At 44.1% G+C, this 16678-nt stretch overlaps 1 long non-coding RNA gene across 1 annotated transcript; it reads right to left on the bottom strand.

Moving 5' to 3' along the window:
- Window positions 1-1144: 1144 nt before the first annotated feature.
- LOC139077397 (uncharacterized) lies at window positions 1145-5740 on the bottom strand. The gene is made up of 2 exons (XR_011529903.1): window positions 5080-5740; window positions 1145-1548 (listed from the first exon to the last, which is right to left on the bottom strand). It is a non-coding gene; the product is annotated as an uncharacterized lncRNA (long non-coding RNA).
- Between the last annotated feature and the right edge of the window lie 10938 nt (window positions 5741-16678).

Here is a 16678-nt window from a genome sequence, read left to right as displayed (position 1 = left end):
TATTTGGAGTGAATCCCAGGGTAACTCTTTTTCTAGCGATCACCTTCACATACTGTAGGCCTTACACTTAATTATTCTAAAAATAACCACATGCAGTTTAGTGGCCTTTTTTTGGTCCGTGTCTCTGTAACAATTTTTTGGGAGGAAGAGATTTGTGTGAGAAGTCTCACTGGTTTCTCTTTGAGGCCAGCAACTGAATATTTAATGTAAATCTCTAATGTCAAATCCTTAATGTAAAAAAATCAGTCACTAGGCCAGCAGACTAAGCCTTTCATCTGGCCTGTGACCGCTCAGCCTCTTCCGTTCTGTACCATGTTTAAGCGGCATTTTAGTGTGGCCGCATAAAGATATATGTAAAACTGCTAATACTTTTGGATACATAGTCCCCTTGACTCCGTTGCTCAAATCCCACTCAGAGGTTCTTGATTTCAGAGAGAAAGAATTCTGATGTTTGAATGAAGTGTCTAGCTCAGGCGTATTTAAACCATAGAAGCTGAAGTTTCCCTTCTTATCCTCTCAGTGTTTTCCAATGAGTATTGTACCATTTCTAAATATTTGATGAAGGCAGTGAAGTGGATTAGCCCTCCACACTTCGGTGACTGGTGGATTTACTCCCAGCTGGAAGCAGTTCTGTCCTAGGAATATCAAAATCAGTGACCTTTTGGTTGTCAATTTATTTCTCCATCTGTCCCACAATGTGGATGTGAGAGATCGGGTGGAAGCGCTTCCCTCCTTTTAGGAGTCGATATGTTGATTCATATATATTGAGTTTCTCTGGCAATTCTTCATACCTGCCATCTCCCTTCACTCGAGGGAAGACAGCTCACAAGTGACGAGTGCAGAGATAAAGTCAAGATTTATGATTCATTCCAAGCTCCTCTTTTTAGATATAGTTTCTCATAGTATCTTCTAGGATTCTAGTCCCTTTACTATCCCAAATGAAACTATCTATTTTTTTTTTCTAGCTAGGTAATGTTAATTCAGATACAATGCTATGACTGGAAAAAAGAATAATGTTATAGAAAATGTGCGGTAATTTTCTGAATTGTCAGTTTTGTCACGTGGGGAGTTGGACCACTGTAAACTCTCTTAACAGTCTATGAAACATTGTTATATACTCGTCAATAGTCAAATTAGAGATTGCTTTTTCTTATTTACTCATTACACATTTCACACCTGTTTATTTCACTCTCACTTAAGGATCTGACCAGGTGGTCCAGGGCTGGAATAGGTCCAGGTCCACATCCATCAGGAGTTTGGTTTCTTTCAATGGGCTCCATTCACTTCTCTTGCGGCTTCCTGCTTTTGATCCACCTGGCTGCCTTATCTCCGGCCATTACCTTCACATTCCAGCCAGAAGAAAGGAAACTAGAGCAAGAAAGGGCACGCCCCACCTTTAAGGGCTCACACCAGAAATTTTACACACATCTCCATTTATATCCCATCGTCCAGAGTTCAGTCAGCAGGCCATAACTAGCTACAAGAGAAGCTGGAAAATAGGATTCAGCTGAAACAAGTGCTCAGCTAAAAATTGGAGGTTCAATTACCCTAGAAGAAAGAGAAAAATGGATATTAAGGGATGGCTAGGAATCTCTATTTCAATATATATGACAGAATCATTATTTCGATAACTTAATTTTTCATCTCTTGTGCAAAAAACACAAATATATTTGTTTTTCCCTAGAAAAAATATGTATGCCCAAACATACTCACCATATCTGAAGCCAAAGCTGAAACAGTCCTAGTTTCCGGATATACTATTTACTTTAATAATATCTGTGTTTATTGTGAATGATAAATCTTTGCTATGGATTTTTTAAATGATAAAATATTTTACATTGAGCGCCTATGGCCATTTTAGTTTACTGGATTAATCCAATAGGTGATGGATTTACCTGTTGAACTCTTCCATGAGAAATGAATTTCAGTGCAGCAAATAAGCAATTCAGAGAGAAAGAGAAAGAATGGCCCCACACATGAGCTTCACTTAGACAATTTAATTAGGTGCTCATTGCTCACTAGACATCCTGAGATGCCAGGATCTCCTGAGAGCCACATCAAGAGGAGTTTCAGAGAGAAAAACAGGATAAATAAACAGGGTCGAGCCACCTGTCGAAGGGGCTAACATGGCTAAAAGGTTATGTACCATCCTCAAGGAGCGAGCCGAGAAACCCGAAGGAAGGACATGTCTGCTGGAAGATTGGCAGCCCAAGTCCACTGACGCCTCAGCTGCGGACGATGGTGAGCATGGAGGGTATTCCCGCAAAGCCTCAGTGTGGTGTGTAGGGAGTGCTGCTGTGGAGCCTTTTCAAGTGCTTGTCAGCATGAGAGGTGAGCTTGCCCAGTTGTTTGGGGCTTGCAGGCCAATAGGGTGTTAACTTTGGCAACAGGGGACCCACCTTCGGAATTTCTGTTTCCCTCCATCAGTAAAGGCACCAGTCCCTGCAGCCGCATCCCCCCAACAGGAATCCACAGGACTCCCTCTATCTGGAGCCTCGGGAGCTTCTACAGAGAGCAGTCAGGTGTCCTTTCACATGGAGTCAAGGGCAGAACTGTGCCCCTCAGTCCTTGACATCTCCCAAGCAGCCCTGGCATCTCTGCAGTGACACAAGCCATAGCTGTCGCCCTGTGAGTCGCAATGCAGTCCAGGACTGGAGCTTTACCCAGGGGCACCTGGACCAATATCTTCTTCTAGAAGAGGTTTACTCATCATCAATCTGAAGGATTATAGCATAAACCAGAACACAGAAGGGGCTCCTGAGTACTCGGGGAAAAAAGGAAAAGAGCACTCAAAAGTCACCAGTTAAATGGACTGAGGCTAAAAGCCCTCATTCCCCAAAAATGAATAGGAAAAAAATTAGAAAGGAGACTAATGTCCATGAAGGGATGGCTGACATCAGGACAAACCCACAAAACCCTGCAGTATACAGCTCCCTCTAAAACAGAAATGAGAGTCAGAATATACAAACAGACAAGAGCCAGACTGTATATAAAAATAGAGCTCTGACCCACAAGCTGCAGCAACCAGCCCAGGAAACCAAGCCCTTATCTACAGTAACCAGCCCAGGAAGCCAGCCTGCTCTAAGGCAGACCAGCAGGAAGCCGGATTGCTATCTCCAGTAACAATCCAGAAGGCGAAACCATGACTTCTGTGACAACTGACCCCAAATGGTCAGGACTTAATTAATGATAGCTTCTCTAATTTTTCTCCCCACTTCCAACTTAGGACCAATCAGAGAAAGCATCATATGCATCCCTACCCAGCCACATGAGATGCCCCGCTTCTAGTTAGCCCATCTCCAGCTCCTCACGCCGACAGCCTGCAATCAGGACACACCTGAAGTCCCCGCTTTGTTCCACTGTAAAGCTTTCCTGCTCCTCTGCCTCCCTTTTAATCTCTGCCAAACACAAGAGATGATGGCTGATTCCTTTGCTGTAGTGAGGTCAGAATAAACGGCCTTTCCTGTTCTCATTTGGCTGGTCTTCGGTTATTTCCACAGAAACTATGTACCCTGCAAAACCAATCTCATTAACTCTCAGTGCAAACTCCTCATTAAATAATCACCTTTATTATCATTAACTATCACCTTTATTCTCCTCTTCCAGAAACCCTTCTCCTCTCTTTTCCACCCACCCATATCATGCCCATGCTTTGAAAGCCTGCGGCCTCCAAAACCCTATCTCAGGCTAGTCTGAGGACTTTGTCCACGTTATTCTCATCACCTCCTGGAGGCTCTTGGCGTTCACTGCCTCTAGTGTGCATTTAGGATGGGGATTATTGGGTCCTGTGTTATTGGTTGTCTTATTCTCTAGTTGGAATGTATTTGAATGTCTTCCCACAAAACCCTGCGCTTTCATTAAAGGGTCTCTAACAGCAGTGCTACTCAAAGTAGGGTCCACAGACAGCTTCAACATCCCCTTGAAACTTTCTAGAAATGCAAATGAATTGGACGCTGCCCCAGACCTAGCAAATCAGAAGTTCTCCAGGTGATTATCACACTAGATTGAGATACGGCCTCTGGCCCTGTTCTTAGGTCACAGGAAGTGTTTGATGAATACTTGCAGAATTGAATTGATTGCTTCCCTTTGAATGAACCAAAGCTTCAAATAGAAGCACTGCCTTCTGCCTTAAAGGACTGAACCAATGCCTCTGAACAATGCCTCTTTGCCCCGAGAACACAGGGTAAAACACACATTAAAAGGCAGCTCCTCCCCACACATCCAGCCTTCACACACTTGAGAAACTTCAAGGAGCTGAGGTTTTTATGGTCTGCGATGAGTGAGTTAAATACTAGCAAATTCAGACTTAACAATAGTGCGAAGCTGCCTGCCAGACCCAAAGTGCTTCAGAAGAAAGGAGGCTGACAACCACGGGGAGTGCCAGTCCTAAGCAGGGGCTGGATCAAAAGCCAGACACAAGTGAATGGAGTCTTGGGACCTTCAAGCAGTCACCACAAGAGAGGGGCTATCGCCCATGCAAATCCAAGGTACAATCGCCGCGTGAACCGGTCAGGAAATGGAATAGTTCCATCAAGTCAGACTGCCAAAAATAAAGTCTTCTTCTTTCTCCCTGATCATAGCTACTTATGCAAAAGCTGGACTCTGTAAACAGGTGGAACCAATTGAAGAAGTCAAGGCTATGACTACTATTACTATGGAAAGAAAATCAGCTGTAGTAGGCAGATCCTGGATGCCTCCATTAGCTTCACTTTGAGGAAGGAAGGCCGGATGACCAGCTGTTTCTTTTGTTTGTTTGTTTGGTTTTTTTTCAGAAAGCATATGAAGTTTGGCAGGAAAAAGAACTTCTGAGATTAGAGAAAACAGAGTACTGGCCTTGCATGCAGACCCCTGGCAACCAGCAACCCTCCGGACCCTGTCATCCTTGTATCACAGTGTTTTCTAAATGGTCCATGGGGTTCTTTGGTCATGGGGCTGCAAAGGGAGTCCAGGCACAGACTGTGAGAGCCGCTAGCTGGCTGCACTAAGGGATCCAGAGACAGTCTGGTACAAAATCAGGGCTGCTTCTGCTAAGGGGGAGGGGAACGTCCCCTGGACCCAATAGCCTCAGATCACACCTACCACATAAGGATGTTTCAGACGAACAGCCGGCTTCATTTTAAACAGGCCTTGCCTCTGCTGCACAGAGTTCATATTTTTCTTAAGAATCAAACTGAAATTAGAAAGTGGAGCCTGAGGTGTGTTGTTGACAATGCTCTGTGTGCTGTGCCATCAATGTGAAAAACTGATAATAAAAAGCAAATATATAAATAGCCCAATAATTCCTGCATCTCCCCTCCAAAGGAAAAACATGAAAATTCCACGCCAAGTTGTGAGCCTTCCTGCGGATAGGAAGGCTGGTCAATACATTAAAGCCACCTTAAACTGTGAGTCTTATCATGGAACCATCTTAGCAATTAGACACGACAGTGCGGAATAAAGAACTAAAAGCCAATTACGGGTCCCCTGGGCCCTAGAGAGGCTTCATAAAAAATTAATGCAGAGTAGAATAGAAACCATCTGAACCGCAGCTGGTGAACACGTGCAACGTGCTTTGATCGCCGAGACCCAGAAACAAAGAGCTTTTTCTGTTATCATTTGTTAGATTGGAAAGTTCTTCTGTCATATTTCCTGCCTGTGCTGAAAGGCATTTTTAGATTAGAGAAGAAGTAGTGGGAAGTGAGGGCTAGAGTGAGGATGGTAGTTAGCTGGTGTATTCAGAATGACTACATTGTTCTAACGTGCTCTGGGTAACCAAGGTGCTCCACAATACAAGGAGCAGAATTCCATAAGGTGGAGCCATCAGAAGGAGCTCTCGAGGGGAGAGTATCAGGGTTAAAGGTCCAGGATGGATGGCAAATGCTGCTCTTTCCTCTCACTGACGAGCTTAGGGGCTGACTGTAAGCCCAGGAGGGACATGACGATTTCTCTCTTGCTCCCCGCTGAATCCCCCGCAGCACCCAGTAGAAGCCCTGGTGAATACAGAGGCGGATAAAAACTAGTCTACTACTGACAAAGGTGGGTGGAGGCCCCCCCACCCACAGAGATGCCTTCCACTAAGTATGCAATAGCCACCTCCCTTTATGGTCTCCCACTCCCTACACTTAAAAAGCCCTGGGCAAGTGCCTGCTCCCTAAGTCTCTGCTCAGAGGAGAGATGCAGTCATCATCTTGCAGGAGCAGTATGAGTCTAACTCTAGAGGGACCTTGGAACATGTAGGTTTGAAGGGAAAATTTGAATACGAGAGAGATGGTGGCTTGGCAAAAGTGTATTTTATCTGATACACTGGATTTGATTTTTAAAAAACTTTAGTTCAAGTCCCAGATGTGTAACTTACCAGCCGTGTGATTATGAGCAAGTCCCTTTGCCTCTTCCAGCCTCAGTTTCCTTATTTGCGTACAGAGATATTGCAGAGGGTTGTTCCGGGAATTAAATAGCCGTCATGAAAGTGCTCTGTATGGTATAAGTTACTAGGCAACGACAAGGTATTAATATTGCATAATAAATCCCAACTGTGTTTTCTCTAATCCATCCCAATTTCAGGAGTTATAGAAGATACAATTGCCTTTTTAGATGAAAGAATTTTGAAGGCAAATGTTAAAGATCAAAATAAGATACTTCTGATTTCTTTATCTTTCTCTATACTGTTCAACTCTATGACACCCATCATGTGTATATATAGTACATATATATGCTTTACGTATATCATATATTCTATAAGAGATGAATATCAAAATATGTAAAGAACTCATACAACTCAACAACAATACAAAAACCTGATCAAAAAAATGGGCAGAGGATCAGAACAGACATTTCTCTGAAGAAGACATACCAATGGCCAACAGGCACATGAAAAAGTGCTCAACATCATTAATTATTAGGGAAATGCCAATCAACACTACAATGAGATGTCACCTTACACCCATCAGAATGGCTGTTATTAAAAAGACAAGAAGTAACAAGCGTTGAAGAGGATGTGAAGAAAAGGGAACCCCCATACACTGCTAGTGGGAATGCAAACTGGTGCAGCCACTGTGGAAAACAGTATGCAAAACTCTCAAAAAATAAAAAATAGAAATACCATGTAATCCAACTAATCCGCTTCTGGATATTTATCCAAAGAACACAAAAACACTAATTCAAAAAGACATATGCACCCTTATGTTTGTTGCAGCATAGCCAAGACCTGGAAGCAACCTAAGTGCCCATCAACGGGTGAATGGATAAAGAAGATGTGGTGTTTATATCACACACACACACACACACACACACACACACACACACAATGGAATACTACTCAGCCATAAAAAAGATGGAATCTCGCCATTTGCAACACCATGGGTGGACCTTGAGGGCATTATACTAAGTGAACTAAGTCAGAGAAAGACAATTACTGTATGACTTCACTTATATGTGGAAGATAAATAAAAAAACACATGGATATGGAGAACAGATTGGTGGGTATCAAAGGGGAAGGGGTTGGGGGCAGGGTGAAAGGGGTAAAGGGGTGATGGATGGCTACTAGCCTTTTGGTGGTGAACACAATACAATCTATACAGAAGTCAAAATATAATAACGTATGCCTGAAATTTATATAATGTTATAAACCAAGGTTACTTTAATAAAAAATTAAAAATAAATAAAATGTACACTTTATATGTATGTAAATATACATACATATATATCATAGAATTCCTAAATAATAAGAGGATTATGTCCATATGAAAATTAAAATATATGCTGTATTAATAAATTACATAGAGAGAGAGAAAACTAGTATTATTAGGAAAATTATGGAAATTATTACTCTCATGGGACTAGAGATAGAAAGAAGTCATGCCATATTAGTCTCAAGTTGATTTAATTAACTCGATTGTGTTCCTCTATGATATACTTCATTTTTCTTTTCCTATAGCACTAACTCCCTCTCAAAATGAGATCTTGCCTGAAGTTACCGAGTTTATGTGGTTGAAAGCAATGCAAGCGGGGAGAGAAGAGGGTGGTGGAAGTGGCTCCGGGTCTTCAGTAGATGTACTATAATTCATGGATACCACGTTTCTGAGCCAATAGTTTCACACTCAGCCTGTAGAAGATATACGGTCCTCTCCATATATGTCCTCAGATCAGGGAAGGGCAGTCGTTAGCAAGGTTTGCATAACGGTTCCCTGGCCTCGTGGCCTAGGATTGCCCCGTGCTTCCCTCTGTATTTTCTCCATGATTAAAACAAGTTTGATTTGATGGACATAAAAGCCCTGGGATAAGTGGCCCAAAGAAAGTGTGGAGGAAAGGGAAATACTATGGTTTAGACTGTAAATGGGTAACAGGTTTCTATTGGTGAGTGGCGTCTGGGCACATATAAGGTCAATAAGGATTACTACATATGAATAAAGCACTTTAGGAAGCATGAATCATACTTGCCTTTGCAATTATTTGGTGCTCCCTTTTTTGTGGCTCTTAGATTTGGAAACCAAGGTTCCAAGTGAGCGGCTGACTGTTCAAGGCAAGAAACGAAAGAAAACAAAACAGGCTCTCCATGCACAAGTCACTGAAAGCCTTGACTGCCTATTTTTTGTCACTAACCCACATTGCTTTCATCGATCAGAGATATTCTACTGACTTCAACTCATTAATTAATCAACACATATTTTGAACCTAGCTTATATGCCAGGTTAGCTCCGTATGAAATATATTTGTCATGGGAGCAAAAAGGAAAATATTTTGCAGTCTATGAAATCATTGAAACAGACTTGTCAACTAAATTCCAAAAGACTAGCTTTTAATATAGTTTCCCCCTCTGGATTGCATGCCTTAAAGGAAGATATCATTTTTTATTCGTTGCACGGTCCACCAGTAGTATTAGCTAAATATTGTTTGATTAATGTCTCTCAGTTATTTATTGGCGTGTAACAAACTGTCCTAAAGCTTAGTAGACTAAAATAACAGCCACTTTATTTAATCACTCAAAATTTTATGATTTTGGAGGGCTCAGCAGGGCAGTTTGTCTCTGCTCCATGTGGCATCAGCTGGACTGCTCTGACGGGGGCCAAAGGATCCACTTCCCAATGGCTCACTCACATAGGTGGCAAGTTGGTGGGGACAGGTGAAGGTTGGGCTCAGTTAGGACCTGGGGACAGCTGGCTCCTCTTTTTTCCAGGTAGCCTCAGGGCCTCCGCCTCCACACAGTCCCTCCACGTGAGAGCTGGACTCCATGAGTGTAGCTAGATTTCTTTAATGCTGGTTGACGTTCCCAAAAGCACAAAGGGAAGCTGTTAGGACCTCCTAAGGCTTAGGGTGAGAACTGCCACAGCGTCACTTCCACCTCACTGTGTTGGTTAAAGCCCAGATTCACTGTGGGAGGGGATACACAGGGCATGAACGCTGGGAGGCATGGGTAACTGAGGCTGTCTTTGGAAACTAGATAATTCAGAATGAATGAATGAATGAATGAACACAATCATTAAAGAACCCTTTAGGTTTGAGAGAGGATGTTTTAGGACAAGTGGAAGAAAGTACTACATAAAGCCATGTATATACAAACCCAGCTATATACGTATAATGGTACTTTAGAAGGCTGCATGCAAAATGGAAACATAGTGCAGAAATACATGGACACATTTCAGACCAAGTCAAATTCCATAAAGCACAATGCTACATGATGTCACCCAATTAAGCTTAAAAAATGTTATTGGTTTTGTTCCCCTCCCAAAAAAGTTTTAATGAGCTGTATGATCAACAAGGAAATTGAATAATCAAGGATAATGGACTATAATAAGTTATTCCTATTAGAGGACTTCTCTTTGGAGTTGATGCTAGACTATTATCACACATAGAATATAGGTGGGAGGGTGGACCACTCCAGATCTCTAGTAGTCTACGTAAGTCACAATATCTGCATTTATTGGAAATGAATTATACATATATATGTATACATATGTATACATATATAAATATGTATGTATGTAAACTGTTTTTATTTAAGTTAAAAATGAGTTATGGGATATATTTTCGGTGGATCATGATATGTCCATACGGTACAGCTAATAGTTCCAATGCTACTTTAACAATTTATTGCTATCATCACGATAGGAGAAATGTGTTAAAAAGAAAACATTCACAGGCAGGACTCTGGCAGTTATCTGCAAACCTCACTGCAGAAACTGCCAAGCGAGTATGAAAGCGGAGAACCTGCCCCATTCTTTAGTTGTGTCTTAGCACCCACACACATGATTACGCAATGGCCTTCGCTGTGGAAATTCCTAGATCATTATCCAGAAGTTCTGATGCTGGGAAAGCCCTGCAGAACATCACGTCCTTTCCGTTTCTGGCCTGGTCTCACTGGAAGGTCCTCTTCCGGTTCCCAAGTCTCGGTGTTTGTCTCTGCTTTTGCTCCCCTTCAGCACAGTGCTGCAGGCCTGGTCTTAGTGCTTCACCTCGTCAGCAAGAAGATGTCATTGTGCAGCTACAACAGGGAGCTGCAGGGTCCTTGGGCAAGTGACTGCCATGAACTGGGGAACCCCTGCAGGCCGGCGTCCACGGGCCTCACTGGAAGAGATGCCAGGCAGGTCTGCCCTTTGACCTACCTGGATGTGGGCTTCCAAAGAAAGCTGGGAACCATACAAAAACTGATCCATTCGCTTGGCATACCTCATCTAAAATCCTTCGCTGACTCAGTCCCCTGACAGCTTGCTTGCGTTGGAAGGCTTTTCATTTGCTTCAGTAAGAAACAGACGCATAAGGATCCTCACATACTCAACTGCAAGCAGCCATTATAAATCTAACCCCCCATTGACAAGCGTGAATTGCTGATGAAACTCCTGAAGAGCTTCTGGACTGAAAACTATTACAATAAATGCTGACCATGACACACCTCCAAATATCTGAAATTATTAGCAAGTTAAATCTTCACTTCCCTGATAACGAGAAAGTACAGATGATATCAATTATTAGAAAAGTTAAAATATCCATCATGGACCAGTTGAGGTTGCTCAGTTCCCACCTGCCACTGTTGGTAATGTTTAGTAATAGTTCCCACCTGCCACTGTTGGTAATGTTCAGTAATACTCAGTTCACACCTGCCACTGTTGGCAATGTTTAGTGTTAGCTTCATGCCAGGGGCTGCACACAGTGTGTTACATGTATCTTCTTTGATCTTCATAACTGTGAGTTCATAACCTTCATAACTATTATGCTCATCACTCTACAGTTGAGGCAAGTGAAGTGCAGAGACATTAATTAATTTTCCGAGGTCACACAGATAGCAGGTGAGGAAGCCTACATCCTAACTCCAGCTGCCATATTACCCTTGGGACACTGCAAAGCTCCGACTGAACTTGAGCCTGCACATGCCCACACACGTGTGCACACAAACGTGCACACACACACAGGTGGTTGGCATTCTGGCCATTTTAATTAAGCAAGCGTTGTTTGCAGTGGATCCCCATTAGCTGGTGTTAGTTGTGGTTTTCAATTGCTATCATTCTTTCAATTAATACATTTGTAATAAATTTGTGGAATTACTGTTAGGTTTCACTTCTGTTGATCATTTCGTCCATATGCAGTGCTATGTTACAATTGTAATTGCTTTTCTTTTCACAATGCTTTGTTATCACTAAATGCTTTTTCTCCTGAAAATAGGATAGGCGGACCTAGGGTCTTTTGCTTTGCTTCAGTGGTCAGTAGAGTCTGGGCAGCAGACTGGGCACTCCAGGGAATGGAATTGAATGAACCAGGCAGGCCTTGCCATGTGTCCGTGCTCTATGCTGGTGAGGCTGGTTGCAGCTTGTAAGGGCATCTCTCCCCACTGTGGATGTCTTCAATTAATCAACATTTTACAAGATCTCCTTTCAAACTTGAAAGCTTTCATCTGTAAGAGATCCAGTTCTAGTTGACTTTTGTCCAGTTTTATAAAGTCTTTTAAAGTTTAGCAAGCTCTTGGAGTCTCTTTAAACGAGTCCAGCCAGAACCCTGGAGGAACTGGGAAGCCAATGGAGAGTGTTTTCTGGAGCTAAACCCACCTCCGAGAGAGTGCGTGTGGTTGAGACATCTTCTCGGTAGTTCTGCAGTCCTCCCCTTGTGCCTGCACACACTCCCTCACATCACACACTGTCACACAGACACGCACAGACAGACAGCGTACACTCACAGAAGCAGTCAGACACACACACTCACATAGACAATGAACTTCCACACAGGTACACACACTTACAAATACCCTCACATAAACACTCACATATAGACACATTCACAAATACCCTTACACACACACCCACTCACACAGACATGCATACACTCACATACAGACACACATTCTCAACTACCCTTATATACCCAGACACTCAGACAGACATACAAACTCATGTACAGTTGTTGAATGGGCACAGAGTTTCAGTTTTGCAAGATGAAGAAATTCTGACGATCGGTTGCACAACATTGTGTATATACTTAACGCTACTGAATTGTACACTTTAAAATGGTTGACAGCAAATTTTATGCTTTTATTTTACCACAATTAACAATAACTATAATAATAAAGATCACTGTAAGCACACTGGTGCATGAACACCTTTCATTCCTAAGAAGAAACGGCTTTCCTCCACTTGCCCTGCTGGAGGACACTGCGGGGAGGAGAGGCAGCCCAGCCAGCCGCGGCTCCTTGGGAAAGTAGATCGGGGGAAGGCACAGCAAGACAGGGTCGCGCCCAGGGACGCTGAAGCAACGAGGAGCATCTGCCATCTGGAGCGGTTGCTGGTATGAATGTACATCTCTCCCAAAAGAAGAGGGAAAGGAGCTGTTGGAGAAACGGTCCTCTCTCAGAGCCCAAGCCTTATTGCCATGGTGGCCGTGACGGTGCTTTATAAATTCCTTCTCGGGGCTTTAAATGTCCTTGTCAGATGTTGAGAAGACTCCCCCCAGGCTTCTGTAAAGATGTGAGAGGATGCAGAGGGCCGCTCTCCTTCACCGACTGCTCGCTACTGTGGCTGGAATGTGATGATAAACTTTGTGCCCAGCCTCCCTCCCATCCTCTCCTCAACCTTACCTCGACCTGGAGGGGAAAGTTTACCCCAACCCTAAGCTCAGGCACTGGGAGAGAAAGGCTGCCCTGAGAGACGGGCTGTGATCACTCACATTGGAGCGCTGCCCTCTTTGTAGGAGGCTGTTGTTTATATCCACTCACCTCCCTCTGCAACTACATCTGTAACCTACAAAATCCAGGTCCTGTTTCTGCTGGAAAAAACCCAGCAGGGTCCAGACATGACTGAGTTCTTGTTTGTTTGTTTGTTTAGGATGGGAAGTTTTGCATGTAAATCAAATAGAGTTTGTTGGAACAGTCATCCCCTGAGCAAATATAGTCTGCTTCCTGGGTATTGCCAAGTAGAGGAAAGATGGCAGTTTATCTGGAGAGAAGAGTGTCCATACCATAGAGGCGAAAGCTCAGAACTGACGAGTCAAAGTAAGCGAACTTGGAACCCTCCTCCCGCGCTTCTTCTGTTTACCTTTAGCTCCCAAAGGTTGCTAATCTGACAGCAACCGGGATCCCTATATGAGGGGTTTAGGCATTCTTGCCCTGCCACTTGAGTGGGCAATGAGGCATACATTCAGGTGTCAACCAACAGGACATTGGGATCATGGCAGATGATCGCGTTGCAGCTGCAGAAAAGAGAGAAGGTGTGCCAGGGCTTAGGTGCCCAGAGGGAGGGTGTGTCTCCTCAGAGCTCCCATCCTGAGCCCATGAGGCCAGGGAAAGTGGGGCAGAGCTGCATCACCCCAGTCAGTGACCTTCCCCCTGGAGTTTTCTCTTGCTCCACGCCGCTGTTGTGGCCCCAACAGCAATGTCTGGAAGGGAGGGTGAGGAACTGGCTGTACCGAAAGGTCCTGTATGTGATGCACCATTCCTGGAACTGTTTGTCCTGAGAGCCACTCCTCACCTTTGCTCTGCTCTGTCTTGGGTGGGGCTGGGGAGCGGGTATGAGAGGGTGTGCAGAAAGGAGTCAATACAGCCGACCAGAGACTGCGCGCCTCAGAAAGGCCCCCTTGCAAGCCAGCCCGGGCTGACGCCTGGGAACTTGGATTTCAGGAGTCGTCCCACCGTCCCCGAACTGACAGGCATGGCTGCTGTGCCTACGCTGTTTGTACAGACAGTGTGGTTTATGCTGAGCACCTGCTTTTCCTCTGAGAGTCTGGAGCTTGGTATGTGCTAGGCAGAGGGTGCGTGTGTGACCAGCCTCTGATAAAACCCTGGGCGCTGAGTCTCTAGTGAGCTCCCTGGTAGACATTTCACACATGTCGTCACAGCTGGTTGCTGGGGCGGTTAAGCACGTCCTATGTGACTCTCTGAGAGGGGACTCTTGGAAGCTCACACCTGGCTTCCTTCACCCTTTGCCCCATGCACTTTTCCCCCTTGCCGATTTTGACTTGTATCATTTTTTAAAACTGAAGTATAATTGACATACGTTATATTAGTTTCAGGTGCACAACATAATGACTCGATATGTTTATACGTTACGAAAAGATCACCATGATAAGTCTAGTAACCATCTGTCACCGTACGAAGTTATTACAATATTATTGCTATATTTCCTATGCTGTATATAACATCCCCACAATTTATTAATTTTACAACTGAAAGTTTGTACCTCTTAATCCCCTTTACCTATCCCCTGACTCCCCACCCCCCTGGCAACTACCGGTTTGTTCTTTGTATCCGTGAGCCTGTGTCTGTTTTGTTTTATTAGTTCATTCGTCTTGTTTTTAGATTCTACATATAAGGGAATCATGTGGTATTTGTCTTTCTCTGTTTGACTTATTTCACTTAGCATAAAAACTTCTAGGTTCATCCATGCTGTCACAAATGGCAAGATTTCATTCTTTTTTATGACTGAGTAGTATTCCACTATATGTATATACTGTGTGTTCTTTATCCATTCCTCTATTGATGGACACTTAGGTTGCTTGCGTATCTTGGCTATGGTAAACAATGATTTACATCTTTCCACTGTAATAAATCATAACTGTGAGGATGATTGTCTAGTGGGTCCACCTTGTGAATCATTGAACCTGGGGGCATTCCTGGGACCCTTCCCAAGAAGGCATGGTGGTGCCACTTTATAGGCGATGTTTCCCTGATTCCTTTGTCAACTGATTTTAGCTGAGTTCAGCAAATGAGAGACAATGGAGGGAGAGTGGAAAAGGAAGAAAGAGAGAAGCTAGGGTAGTTCTTAGCCTCCCTCTTGACCTCAGACAGTATTTCTGGTAATGACCAAGTCTCAAACAGTTCCAGTCCCTGCCACATAACCCCAGCCCTTGTGCTGTGAGGACACCACTCCTCCCTGCTGTTGCTAATTACCAAGTTGACTTGCCTTGGTCTCTTTGGCTTCTTGTCTGTTTTATCATCTGTGTAACCAATCCCTGGTGTTAAATTCTCTCTTTTAAAAATACCTAAAGCGGTTTTTGTTTTCCCAGCTGGACCCCACCCACAACATTCCTTAAATACCTACACTGTGCCACCTGCATGCCAGGCAAGGGACATTCAGAGATAAAAGATATCATAGACCTCGGAGTCTATGCACCCAGCTACCTCTGCAGAAGTCACATTTCCTGGCACAGCTCAAGGCTCATCGTATGGGCGGAAAACTTTGTTCAGACTTCTAAGCCACAGAACTGTGAGGAACAGCTCTGTGACAGGGATGGGCTTCAAGCACATGCTAGGGCTTGGTGCCCTCAACACTTTCTTATTGACACCATTGGTTAGGCACAAGGAAAGACATTGCATTTTTAATGCTCCTGGGTCGGTGGTTTGGAGGAGTTAGAAAGCTATCCTACATGTGTGCGTGTTCAGACAATAATCAGTGAATGTCAGGACAAAAGTCACACTGGAGTGATGGTTGTGAGGATCATAAGCCTGTCCTGGATGCACAACACAGCCAGGAATCCCAGGGGGAGCTGGCTGCTGTGGAAACCTAATCTGGAGGGTGCAAGGCTGACCACTCTTCCCCAGACCCCACATGGGCAAGGGTATCTGGGAATCCTGGATACCCACACGTTTGCTTGGAGAACTGCTAGAGTAGGATGGCTTTCTCTAGGGTCTTTCTCCAGCGCTCAGAGAAGACTGCGCAAAGGATGGGCTTTGGGCAATTGAATGGTCAGCAGACTTGCCCTGGGGAATTCTGGTTGGATTCTCCACACATTTGTAATCTAGTGGGGGTACAGCCAAGGAAACAGAAAATGGCTGCACCACCACAAGACAAGCTCCTTGCAGAGCATCTGTACAGTTTAGGCTGAGATCTGGAAGGTGAATAAGAAATAGTCTTGTGGCAAGAAGAGGAGAAAGAGGAGGAGTGTGTTTCTGGAAGAGGGTGCAAAATAAGAATATCATTGTGGCTGAAGCACAGAATGGGGTGAACAGGGTGGAGGTAGGACGAGGGAGAGGGCAGCGCGCCAGAGAGAGGAAAAGAGATGGGCTGGAGAGTGAAGCAGGGCCTGGATTGTATAAGGCCTGTCAGCTGATGTTTGGAATTTATCCTAAGAGCAAGGGGAAGTAGTGATAGCAGAGCTTTGTGCAAAGAATCCAATTTTAGATTTGAGGCCCACAAAGCTCTTTCTGACTGCAGTGTGGAGAATGGATTGGAGGGGTCAAGATCAGAAGTGATAAGTAGTTCTGGTGATTTTGGCAAGAGATGATGAC

The sequence above is a fragment of the Equus przewalskii genome, chromosome 19, assembly GCF_037783145.1.
Source record: "Equus przewalskii isolate Varuska chromosome 19, EquPr2, whole genome shotgun sequence".
NCBI classification, from domain to species: Eukaryota; Metazoa; Chordata; class Mammalia; order Perissodactyla; family Equidae; genus Equus; species Equus przewalskii.
The sequence above is the reverse complement of the archived record's forward strand: the minus strand, read 5'-3'. Positions and strand labels throughout refer to the sequence as shown.